Source organism: Calidris pugnax, unplaced genomic scaffold (genome assembly GCF_001431845.1).
Source record: "Calidris pugnax isolate Ruff unplaced genomic scaffold, ASM143184v1 scaffold111, whole genome shotgun sequence".
Taxonomy (NCBI): Eukaryota; Metazoa; Chordata; class Aves; order Charadriiformes; family Scolopacidae; genus Calidris; species Calidris pugnax.
In genome coordinates this window covers 8806275-8818495 of record NW_015090872.1, presented here as the reverse complement: position 1 = coordinate 8818495, position 12221 = coordinate 8806275, and the positions used below count along the sequence as shown (strand labels likewise).

Genomic DNA, 12221 nt, shown 5'->3' with positions numbered 1-12221 from the left:
CTCGCTGTTTATCTCTGTTTCAAACAGGCTTAAGGAATACCTGTTGATTAGCACTTTTATTTCATTTATCAATCTGTTGATATTTTAAAACAATTAATACAGTATGTTGAAATCAAATAATCGCAATCAGTTACATAATTTTAATGACAAGAAGGTGTATTTATGTGACAGGTCCCAGCTATCCATAATATTCACAGTTTTATGTACAACGACTTCATGACATTTAACATATTAAAAGATATGGAAAGCAATTAAGCATTTAGTAAGTGAGACAGGTATCTTAATATGGTTCCTAGCATTATGCCATCAGTGCTAGTGCCACTGCAGTGTTCAGAGTGTCTTTTCAGAGTTCAGATTCCCAGTTTCTCCTCAATCAGTGCAAATGCTGCTCCTCCCCTAATGCAATTTCAGAGGCATGTGGGGAGCCCTGCATACAGCATCATTTGAAGCATGGAACCACTGCAGCTTTTCGTACAAGGCAACAAAAAAATTGGCTTATCCTGCTGTACGATATATTATCACGTACCAGAGTATTCCCCAAATTTTGTATGGTTTTGTACTACTCATGTCAATGGGACTAAAATCTTGGCCTTGCTGAAGTCAACAGAAATGTTATCTTTGACTCCAATGACTCCTGGTTTCATGCAATGTGTCCAAGGGAACTGTTTCAAAAGTAGGTCCTTTTTTACTATGAGTAATTTTGAGATGTGTAAACCACTAATGTAGGTGTGGGAAGTTGATACGTAAAAACTGCTTGCATAGAAGCAGTTCTATACTCTTACATATACTTTTACCGATTACCCTCTATACTCTGACATATACTTTTACCCATTACCGTCTTACTGTGAATAATAGGAGGTTAATAAATACTCATCCATATATTTCTTAAGATCGTTATATTCATATTGCTTACACCTGAAAGCATTTTCTTATGCATAGTCAAGATTTCTGATGCAGCACAAAGCATTGTCATCATCTTAAAAAAAAAGAAGCTATCAGCACTTTTTTGGACCATCTGGAGCTTCAGACAGAAAATGCAACAAGTCCAGGAAGTGTTACATGTACTCTGATAAACAATTTGGGTAACAAAAGCTGCAAGAACCTCTCCTGTGCCAACCTAAATCCTATCGCCTTTCTTCAGAAAAGAGCTTTGAAATCTGTTTCCTTTGGCTGTTTTGGTAGGCTACAATTATTTAACGTTCATCAGGTGACAATTTATCAATCTCTCACTGAGATTCCTCGGTTAGATATTTGTAACACAGATTAAACACCTTTCAAAGTAGGAAGATCCACATGGAAAATTCCAGATATTCCTTAGTTTGTAAGAACTCTGTTTTTCAAGCAATGTATTTTGTTTCCACACAAGTGAAGGGCTGAGCGTGGTGGCTGCAGCCAATAAGACATGACAAACTCCGGGAGTGAGGCTTAACCACTCTAAAGATGTTTGTGCCCTCAATCCAGCCGTTCGCTGTGTGCTTTTCATTCTCTATTGGAGGAATATGAATTTGAGTAAATGCCATGTGACAGTGTGGCTGCTGTGGAATTTATTCATTTTTCTTGAGTAGGAGATCAATTAGTAATTACTTAAGGGCAGTCCTTATAGGCCATCTAGGTTGGCCCTTAATTAAGCAACAAGACATGACAGGCAATGTATTTCTGGGCAATTTAGCACATCTCTTAGGGAGTTTTTAAGGCATGAGGCCGAAGGTCAAGTGACTTTAACCACCTGAGAAGTGCAAAAATCCCTTAGAAATGCACTGTCTAGAGTGACTTATTGCTGTTATTAAATGGAATTTGTGAATAAAAATAAGAAAGACTGTCAGCCCCAGGCATGAACAGGGCATTATTAACATGGATATGACATTGTTGACAGCTAATCTAAAGCTCCATTTGTGTCCTGAGCTCTAGAGCTATTTCTTTATACTGTATATTAATACAGGGAAGCTACGTTATGTTCTTCATACACTTTTACCAGAGCTGTCCAAGAAGAAGGAGGGACATAGTTTTTTTTTTAAATTTGCATTGCTCATTACTTTTTGGGGGCTGAAATGCAGCAATTAAACCTTGCATGCCTAACAACCTATTTTTGGATTTTAAAGTAGAAGTCTCCCGAAATAACAAAATATCCTTCCTAGGATAAAATCCCTGTTCTTGACACACTCTCCACTGCCATCCTGAGATCTGCCCTGAATTTGTCTCCTCCCTGGCTCAGCTGCTTCCCCTGTCCCCTGCTGCTGGGCTCAATGTGCCTGATTGTCTGTACGTGTCAGTGTGCCCAGGTTTAAGAAGCGTACCAGCAACATTCGCATGTAGAGATGAATAAACACAGCCAATTCCAGCTCCTTCATCTCACCTACATTTTTCCTTTTTTTCCCTTTCTCTTCTTTTTTCATCCCCCCAACATTAATGTCAACTTTTTAAAGTGCTTTCTAAATACTTTGCATTAAACACGTACAGCAACATTGCCAAAGCAATGCTTGTCTCCTGAAATTTGGAATTGCAGAAAATGGGCAAGAAGCTGAACATCTGTTGTAAATATTATCTTTCTCTAGACTGATTGTGTATAGATGTAGATATTTTGCTTTGCTTATTTCTATTGGCTTAATTCATTTTGGGGTTTCTTGATGTGCTTGTTATTGTCCTTACGCAAATGCACGTTCTACCCTTTGTCAGTTCTGTTTGTTGATCTATGGTAACACCCAATTCCAAAGACCAAAGTCTTCTCTTGAGAGAAAAAGTGGCTGGGTCAGATGCTAACCTTACTCTGACCAGCAAAGCTCCATCACTTCTATGGGAACTGGCAGAAGGCTGCACTCCTGTGGTCTTGCGTTGCCAGGGGGTTTCCAGCTGCCCAGGGGTTTTCATGTTGCCGCTCTTCAGCCTCGAAATGTAGTGCCTGGTGGTGGTGAGGAGACATCTCTTTCCTAGGTGTATGGCAGCCTGTATAAGTGTGCACTGTGTAAGTGGGCAGCACTCTGCTGGGAAGAGCAGGTTCGCTGCCCTGCAGGATGGTGGTGCTGCCTTAGGTCTGATGACTCCAGAAGGGGCTGGATCGCGCTGCCAGGCGGTTCTGACACTCACAGTGTATCTGCGTTTTCTGGGAGGAATAATAGCTACTTAGCATGTGGTGTCCAGTTCTTCCGCACATTCACAAGTATATCTGACATGTTATGAAAGTAATGGATTTACTGTGCATACCTCAAATATTTTAAGGATATGTGAACACATATTTGTGTCTGGGAAATCCTGGGCAGAAATATGGAAGTACTGATGTGGATTCTTTGTTTAGGCTCACAGGAACTAAAGTAGGTACATCTAGAGCTCTCCACGCATGCAGACAACTTGGGGGAATTGTTGTGGAATTACAATGCAGAAATATTGTGTATAATCCCTGAATCAATTCAAACTACAAGAGAATATATCAGCTTGTCTTGGTATTCTTGGTGCAAGGAATGGTAAAACAGTCATAAGAAATAAGAGGGCTTTAAAAAGACATTTTGAAAATGATCTTTTTTTAACAGCAGTGATCCATAAAGCTGTATAAAATCAGCTTTTTTAGTGGGCTGAGTGCACTGCAGCTTGTGAAAAGTTCCACATACTGCAGTCTGAACCAAGTAACCTGAAATCTAAAAGTAGTCTGTACTAGTATAGTACCACTGTACTAAAATTGCTAATAGCAAAAAATGCTGATATCATCTAGGCACAAGGCTATCCTATTTAGTCTGAGCTGAAGTATCCTTTTTAATGCAACTTTGAAACCAAGTTTTCCTCACACTCTGACTCTCCTGAAACTGGTGATTCACTGCAAAACAGCAAGAGATATTATGGCATCACAGAACAGACAATTCTGCGTTACAGAAAAATTGAAATAGCAACCAAAAATAAAAAATGTACCTCATGTTCAGGTATTAATGAAGAACAAATTTCTCTTTTTGTGAACCTGATAAAACAAGTAATAAAAAAATAAAAATAATGAAAACCATAAAAAATGCCTTGCTTGATCCTAATGAAACAAAGGATAGATAATTAGTGACTCACATTTGTGGTTTGGATCATGCTGAAGGTGATATTGAGCCACAAGGAATGACTAATGAGTTGTGGTCCACAATCCAAGATTTCCTGGGAAAAAAAGTAAACCATTAGCCCTTATGGTAGCAAAACCCCCAGCAAAAGTCTGTACCTAAAGCAACCTTTATCATCCCACATGTTCTAAGACATGTAGGAACTGCTGTCATTTATCTGGATTCAGCATTAACTGGCAGTTCTCAACTATTTTAGAAATGATCAAAAGCATGCAAAAAATAAAAAAAAAAAGAGCAGTGAAGAGAAGAACATACACTTCAGAGCTCCTCACATTTTACTGTGCATTGCCTCCCTGCTGTGTGATTTCTGTGTTTTAGCTTCAGTACTGCCGCGGCTGCTACCTATCTTCATGTAAAGGTTTATAGGTTTCACTAACCCTGTATCCAAACCTGCTTCTGCCCATATTTGATCAACCACACCTGACTCTGAGATGTATAAGAGCCCTTGCCAGCCATAACGACTGCTTAATCAAGCAGAATTATCCAAAAAACTTTTATATCCATGTTTTCTTTTACATATAAATATTTCCTTTAGTGAGGCTCACAGCTATTGCTGAGAACTTGCCCTGCAATCTCCACTGTTTGCTTCTCTCCTTGTCTCTTTTGGCACTGGGTGCAGGCAGCACCTAAACTCAAGTCTGGCAGCCAGAGGCTGCCAATGCAGGCAAAGCCAGACGACTTTCTGCTATATTTCACAACAGAAAGCGGTGTTAACATAACACAAACTTTCTCATTAAAGGGCATTACTCATAGGTGCTTATTTAAAAGAAAAGGTCTTAATGACTGGTTGAAGAATTTTAGACTGTGATGTACAAAGTTAAGCTGTTTTTTTTTAATATGAAATCTACCGGAAATTCTCCCCCTTCACTTGCACAATCTTCCATTCTTTTCAAAAGTAAATTCCAGAATTATGGTGGACAGAACTATTGAAAAGTAAAAGAAAGAGAAAAAACAGTAAAGAAATCCATTAAAATGAGGAAAGATATCATCGTCATGGGTTGAAAATCAGAAATAAATTAAGAAATGAGTATCTGCTATGTGTTTCAGTATTGACACATCTCCTAGCCCTAGAAACTTTCAGTTGCAATGCAACCAGACTAGAATCCAAATAATAATAAAAGAGGCTTAGCACACTTTATCAATTCTGGTCTATGTTAATTTCCTTAGGAAAGGTCTATTCTAGTTCATTTCACACACACACACTTCTATGTATTGGATATATATTATCCTGGTAGCGTATTGACATATCTGCCATGGCATAGCAATTTTTCTGTGAAAGTCTTTCCATGAAAGTAACAGTGGGTGTGCTGGTGACTATAGAAGGCACTTCATTATCCCTCACCTGCCACAGCCAGTTCACCAGATGTACTTGCAGGAAGGCAAGTATATGTGATGGGAATATGCATGTGAGCACTGGCATGAAGGTTAGGGAGGATGTCCAACTGAAATTAAAGGCCATTATGCCTATTTCCTTATTCATTATTTATTTGAATTAATTTTACGGCTATGTTGCCAGTTTGTTTCTTTGCACTGGATTTAGGTGGTAGAGAAAAATCTCTTCATTACTATGGGAAGAAAGAAAAAAAATCCCAACAATCAAAGACAGTTGCTACCATGATTTTTTGCTAAATGATGTGAAAGACATAACTCTTTGAACTTGAATTTAGCTACACAGAGTTTACACAGCTTTTAAAGACTTCTTTTTTTTTTTTAATAAAACAACTCATGTTCCTCTGACTTCAACGTGCACCAATTATTTGTACTAACTCTATTTCTTCTTTGAAACATGAGCCGTGTTCAGAAAAGATTTCCTGTCTCTAAAGACGGCTTGTTAAAAAACAATAGGAATGCACTGAAATTAATTATTTGACACTTCTTTTCCTGATATCTTGCAAAGAGCAGTAATATCCATATGTGCTCTAACACATTTCTAAAACAGTTTTTCAACAAGCAATGTAGTTTGTATATTAACAATTATGTATTTTAATGAAGCAATCGCTATCAATGAAGAAAGGGTCTATATTTTTCAGGGAGCGTTTGGGCATCTTGGCCTTTATTTAATTTAGAATTTTTGAAGATTTTCCATTGAGGTAACATTTACTTTTGAGGTGTGTAATTGGGACTCAGCATGCTCTGTGCTGTACTCTTTGATGTTCACCAGTGCAGTTTAAGAAATGAGTTAGGACTAGGAATCCGGTATATGCTAGGTAAATGCTTAAACCCACAGGATGACTACCTATTTTTAAGTTCTCTTTTTGTGTGCATTTATAGCCCTTTTCTTTAGGATTCCTGAACTGACATGATGCAAGCAGGGTCCCAATTAGCTGGATAAGCATGTCATTTTTTTTCGTGGGATTAAAAACACATAATAAAGCCAGGCAACCAGTTGGTTAAATTCATGCTTGGCGGAACTGTGGTGGTTTTGGTCTGGGGTATTTTGGTTGTTTTTTGGCTCCCCCACAACTCCTTTTTCTTTTGTTGTTTAACTCAAAAAAAATAACATGTCTGATGAGATATCGATACCTCAGGGAATAATACCACATTATTTTTTTCTGCCTCTGGTGTAATCATTTGTCTCTTTAAATTGACATCAGCTGAGGCCACTAAGACCCTCACACCAAAAAAACTTGTGAACCCCTGCACTGCCTTCAAGGCTTATTTTGTACTTCCTGGTCTGCTTGTTTTTCATGTGAGGCACAGTACGTATTTTGGGGGTAATTTCACATGTTATGGCAACCTACTCATCTCTGTCCCTTATACTGGCCCCCTTTAAAGTGCTAGAACAAGCCTTTTTTTGGACAATAAATTTTCCTCTTAGTAACTCTTTCATTACCGTAGGAGAAGAAAGTGATGTCGTCCAGAAGCAGTAGTTGACAATGGTTTTCAGTCAGGCTCCTTAGTTGCTGTTTTCATTCTCAAGAGGTTTCTTAGGTTGTCTTTCTGTACTCCATTCTTCTGCTTTGTCTCATCTCAGGATTGTCTGCCATATAGCTTGGACTATTCCTCTAATGGCAGGCTCCAGGGAATCATCTTCTGGCTTTATCTCACTTACTTATCTTCTACTCAAGACTACTGTGCATTCTAAGTTATCCCACAAGATCTACATTCTTCCTCTGCAAAACATGTGCTTTTGCTCCTGCATCAAAATCAATCACAGACCTGGGGCCCCCAAGAGGTACGTCTTTTCAGAATACTCAGAAAATGATGTGGGGAGACTATAGATGAAGATCACCGTATCCATCTGTTTTACACAGATGTTCTCACAAGGGATGAAGGCCCAGTACAACAGAAACACAGCGGTGAACTTGGCAAGAAATGTCCCCTAGGAGATTCTTCAGGAAACAAGGTTTAGAGAGTTCTGTTTCCCATAGTAAAGTGGCAATCACACATTAAACAGGAGATCACCATCACTGAGGTGGGGTTGTCATGCCCATACTTGAGCAGAAAAAGAAAACACAGATAATCTAAGTTGAGTTTTTTTCTGTGGCAAGTCACCTAATCTAATTGAGATAGTCTCTCCATTACCATAAAGAGTTATTTCAGGTCAAGAAGCAAAGAGACCTTATACCCTTATCCCTTGAAAGGATGATCTACTTCAACACTGGCACACACCAGTCTTAACAGTTAAGTCTGGCCGTTACTGTGTTGATGAAACAGTATAGAACACACGTCCACCACACAGTCTTCAATAAAGGGGGAACACTTCACTCTTCTCTTGGCCATCAGAAGGACTGCTTTCCACTGACAAAATCATCCAAGAATCTTCCCATCACATTCAGGAAACTGTTATACAGAAATGGTGCCTGGAAGGTGGATCAACTCCGCCCAGGTCTATATCTTATCATTCAGTTTCCATTTTTGAAACATTTCTAAATCAATTTATATAGTATTTAGTGCACTGTTCTGTATAAGACAATGTTATTTTAGTTCTGTTACACAAATTATAACATTTGTTATAATATCAAGTATTTTATAAGACTAAACAATCTACTGGAGTCTACTAGCTGTAGAGTGTTGGGTCAGCACCTCACCACATAAAATGCGGTCACTGCTATGGTTAAATCTGCAAGGAGTTTTCATTTTAAAAAAAGGTATTTTTAAATAGCCATAACATTCTAAAATGTTTCCCATTTTTGGGTGTAGGTCTGGCCTGCCCAGCTGGGAATATTTTTGAAACTTTGAACAAAAACAGCTTAGCTGCTAATAAATGAAATATAAGTAAAAAATATGCTTCCTGCTTCTTTAAAAAATGCAGCTTTTGGTAAAAATAGAAATTCAGCTGACGTGACTCTGGTATGAAAGCTGTGTTTGGAAAGGAAATAGTCTTCACCAAGGGGTGTGAACAGTCTCATTCCAAAGGAAATGGTTTTGATTTGTCTGAGGTTTTTAAAAAATTGCTCAGGACCTGATCTGAAGCCCATTGACGTCAAAGGAAAGATTCACAGTGACTTCAATGGGCTTGGGATCAAGTGTGAACTGAGCATGGGCAGCTGTTCGAGGCCTTTACATCACCACCATCCATTTAGCATCTGAATCTTAGAATTTTTGACTTGGCCTCCGGCTTTGGGATAGCAGATATAATTGCATCTCCAAAAGTAACTGCAGGTGTAAATTAGTGCTGAATTATTTTTTGTACCTAGATCAAAAGTTCCATCGCAAAATGAAGTCTTGGTGACAAACTCTCTTACGTAGGCAACACGTAGAACAGGACTTAGGCGGTGGTTCAGACTCTTACTGGTGCCCTGGGTAATTCCAGATCATTGATTTTCATAGCAACTGCTGGTCCATCAGGCACCTAAGATTTCATTTGGGCAAAAGCTTTGACGAGACAAATTGACTTTAAGTTACTGTATCCTGTAGTTATAGAGTTTGTTTAAATGACCTGAAGAGAGGACACTCCCACAGGGGGACTGAAGGGTATTACATTTTAGATGACTATTTATGAATGTGTGCAAAGGTAGCTGGGACAAATAGGGATGCTTTCTACTAAGAAAAAAAACCAAACAGATAGACAGACATAAACACCTACTTTTACTGCCTATTAATGATGCTTTGCTGTGAACACTTAATCCCCAGTCTAAAGTTAACTGTCAATGTAAATTAATAAAATTACACATACACTCTGCTGGCCAAATGTGAGTAGAGATGACTGCAGAAATATCTGTTTGGCTATATATTTTAGTGTCTAAATGTTTTTCAGGTGGAGAGTGTAAAAGCCCTGGAATTTCCACCTGGGATAAAGCTGTGTCTTCAAGTGCAAGAATTTCCGAATGAAAGAGACCACGTTAACTGGATCGGGGTGGACAGGCAGACAGGGAAGAGACTGTTGCCTGAGATCCAGCATGAATTTTTCCACACTATGATGTGGTCTGGGGGTGATAGCCAGCTGTCCTAAGTTTGATCAGGCAGTTAGCTGCTCTAGTTGAGTTGTGAGGCTGGAGGGAGAATAAGCCGAGAGCAGGAAACTATGAGTTTCTTGTGCTAAGTATATCTTGTCAGTAAAAAACATAACATAAGACACAGAAAAAAATCCTCACCATGTCCCATTGTGATTACTACTTTTTTCCAATTAACTGTCTAAACTACTTAGCTTCCTTTAAAATCTGTACAGTGCATTGGCACCAACTGATCACAGTTAACCGGCTACTAGAAAGAATGTCCTAAATTTCTCTTAAATAAAACAAACATTTTCCAGCTGACCAGAAAGACAAACAGAACACTTTCATTTATTTCCAATCAAGCCCTGATGTATTAAAAGAACAGTTAAAATTCTGAATTACTGGTTACGTTGAAGAATGAAATTTATAAAATTAAATAGCACTGGACACTTGCTCATTCTGAGACTAAAAATGATTTAAATTATTTTGATTTCTAGTACTGGAATATGGGACTGAACTGAGGATAAAAAAATGTACCTGCTGAGTACCACAGATTTAAGCTATGAAAAGTTGCTAAGTGTATATTTCTCATATTATTAGACTTGCCAATCTCATTGTTCAAATAAATACTTCTTGCAAAGCTTACTTTTATAACATTTTCTTAATCCTGCCTGCTTATTTTATTTTACTTTATACAAACAAAGGACCCTTACAAAGGACCTTGGTTCTGCTCTTTTTCCAGATCAAATATATATAATTAAATGTTGTTTCTTGTATAGTAACAGTGAACAGCTTCTTATGAAACACACACCTGCCAGTAAAAAGCTGAATTTAAATAAATAAATTATTTTATTTTGTTTTCATCAACTCTTAACAACTAACCTGCTTTCTCTTGGGACAAATAATGACAATTACTTACCAAAAATTTTCAGCATGATTTTTAACTTTTTCTTCTAGTCATTCCCTGGTAACAGTTTCCTCTAAGTGGATGAAATCCATGGATCTGTGTTGGATTGTGGACTGACAGAGACACTGCTCTTATATTGCATATGCAGATAGTCTAAAGCACTATATGTAGTTACATTTTGTTGTACAGATATGCAAATTTAGGTCACAAGTTCTACTTGAACTGCGTCACATAATGTACAGGTGTTCCAGATCCAATAACCAATTTAACATTGAAAGTTAATACATTACATTAGTAATAGCATACTGCCTATGGCATCATTTGTCAATGTTACCATAAAAGACTGATGATTTGATAACTAAAGAGTATTTATTATAGTGGCAATTTGTACTATTATACTATAAATAAGAGTGTCTTGGCATTTCTATAATAAATCCTATTTTCAGTGGTCTATTACTTGGTCATAAAAAATCACCTTGGGCTGCATTAGATCTATTGGATGTACAATAACAATAATATGCAACCCAAACGTACATTTAATCCAGTGAGTAATAGAGCCTTGAAAAACCTTTAAATGTGCATTAAATTAATCACAGGCATTATTTACATAGAGATTGGAATATGTCCTTTGGATACTGTTAATATTTTAAACCAAAGGTCTATGGGTCTGATGCAGATCTTATTTGCACAGGGGTAAACCATATATAAAACTTCATTGGTGTCAAGATTTACCCCAGGGAAAAGTGATCCCTGATGAAAAATATCAAGGAGAACAAAACCAGACGCTGGATATAGAATTATTCAAAATCAGCTATGTAGGATGGGCTCAGGTAAGATGTAAGAAGCTGTCAGGCATCATGCACACTGTCAGACTTTAAAAGACCTGTCACTGAGTAAAAAGAGAAAGTATATCTCGGGAATGACACTTGGCAATTTCTGTTTATCCTTGACCAGGTTGTATCCAGCCTCTGAATAGTTATCAGCAAGGATAAGGATGTCAGCATCACCTCTCCCTTGGTGTGCAGGAATTGGTCAGGAGTGCCAGGACTGCACCTTCCCGTGCCCCTTAGGAGGGAACCCCAGCAAAGTGGATGAGGAGGCGTGGGAGGAGATGGGCCCACAGAGATCCCGAGGAACATTAACAGGGGTGGTGCTCAGCGTGTGCATTTTACTTACATGCTGTGGTGCACTGGAGGCATTGTGCCTCTCTAAGGTATAATCCCTTCCAGAGTTCCCCTCAGAGTGGTACGAATCCACAACACCTTTTAATTAACACTGTGCCTAGGAGGCACAACTGAGCCTTTAGTATAGCCACAGGCTTTACATACACCTTAACTTGCAAATTGCAGATAAAAGTAGTTAATTTAAGTATAAACTGCTTCCTTTTTTAAGAAAGAACTTGATTTACACATGGAAGAGAAAGTAATTACATTTAGAAGACGTCACAGCTCTTAAAGAATATTTGATAATAATTAATCACTAAGATAGAAAAAATAAAATAAATAGGCAGTTCAAGTCAGTTGAGAGCTGTGGTCAAACCCCCAGTCTCTGAAAGGAAATTTTACTCTGTTATGTATTTTTTTTTCTGTTCTTTTCTATCTTATTCTATTCTTTCCAAGCTTTTACACTACACATATCATTGTAAAATGGGAGCATCTTTCCAGCATACTACATTAAACAATGTGATTACATTCCATTAACTGTACCATCAACTATATTCCATGAAGTCAATCAGAGCTGTGACTGACCACCCCTCCCTCCACCATCAGCATGCCAGGGCACAGGGTTTCTGTACTTATAAATGGCATTTACCTCCCTATCCATTTTTCTTAACTAATCTTTCTGCAGAGTGCA

General features: G+C 38.1%; 1 long non-coding RNA gene across 1 annotated transcript in view; it reads right to left on the bottom strand.

Moving 5' to 3' along the window:
* Window positions 1-3898: 3898 nt before the first annotated feature.
* Window positions 3899-12221, bottom strand: part of LOC106890143 — a 33212-nt gene continuing 24889 nt past the window's right edge. The window contains exons 6-7 of the long non-coding RNA XR_001412474.1: window positions 4039-4119; window positions 3899-3940 (exon numbers count right to left, since the gene is read on the bottom strand). This is a non-coding gene — a long non-coding RNA (uncharacterized LOC106890143). The remainder of the gene's footprint in view (window positions 3941-4038; window positions 4120-12221) is intronic.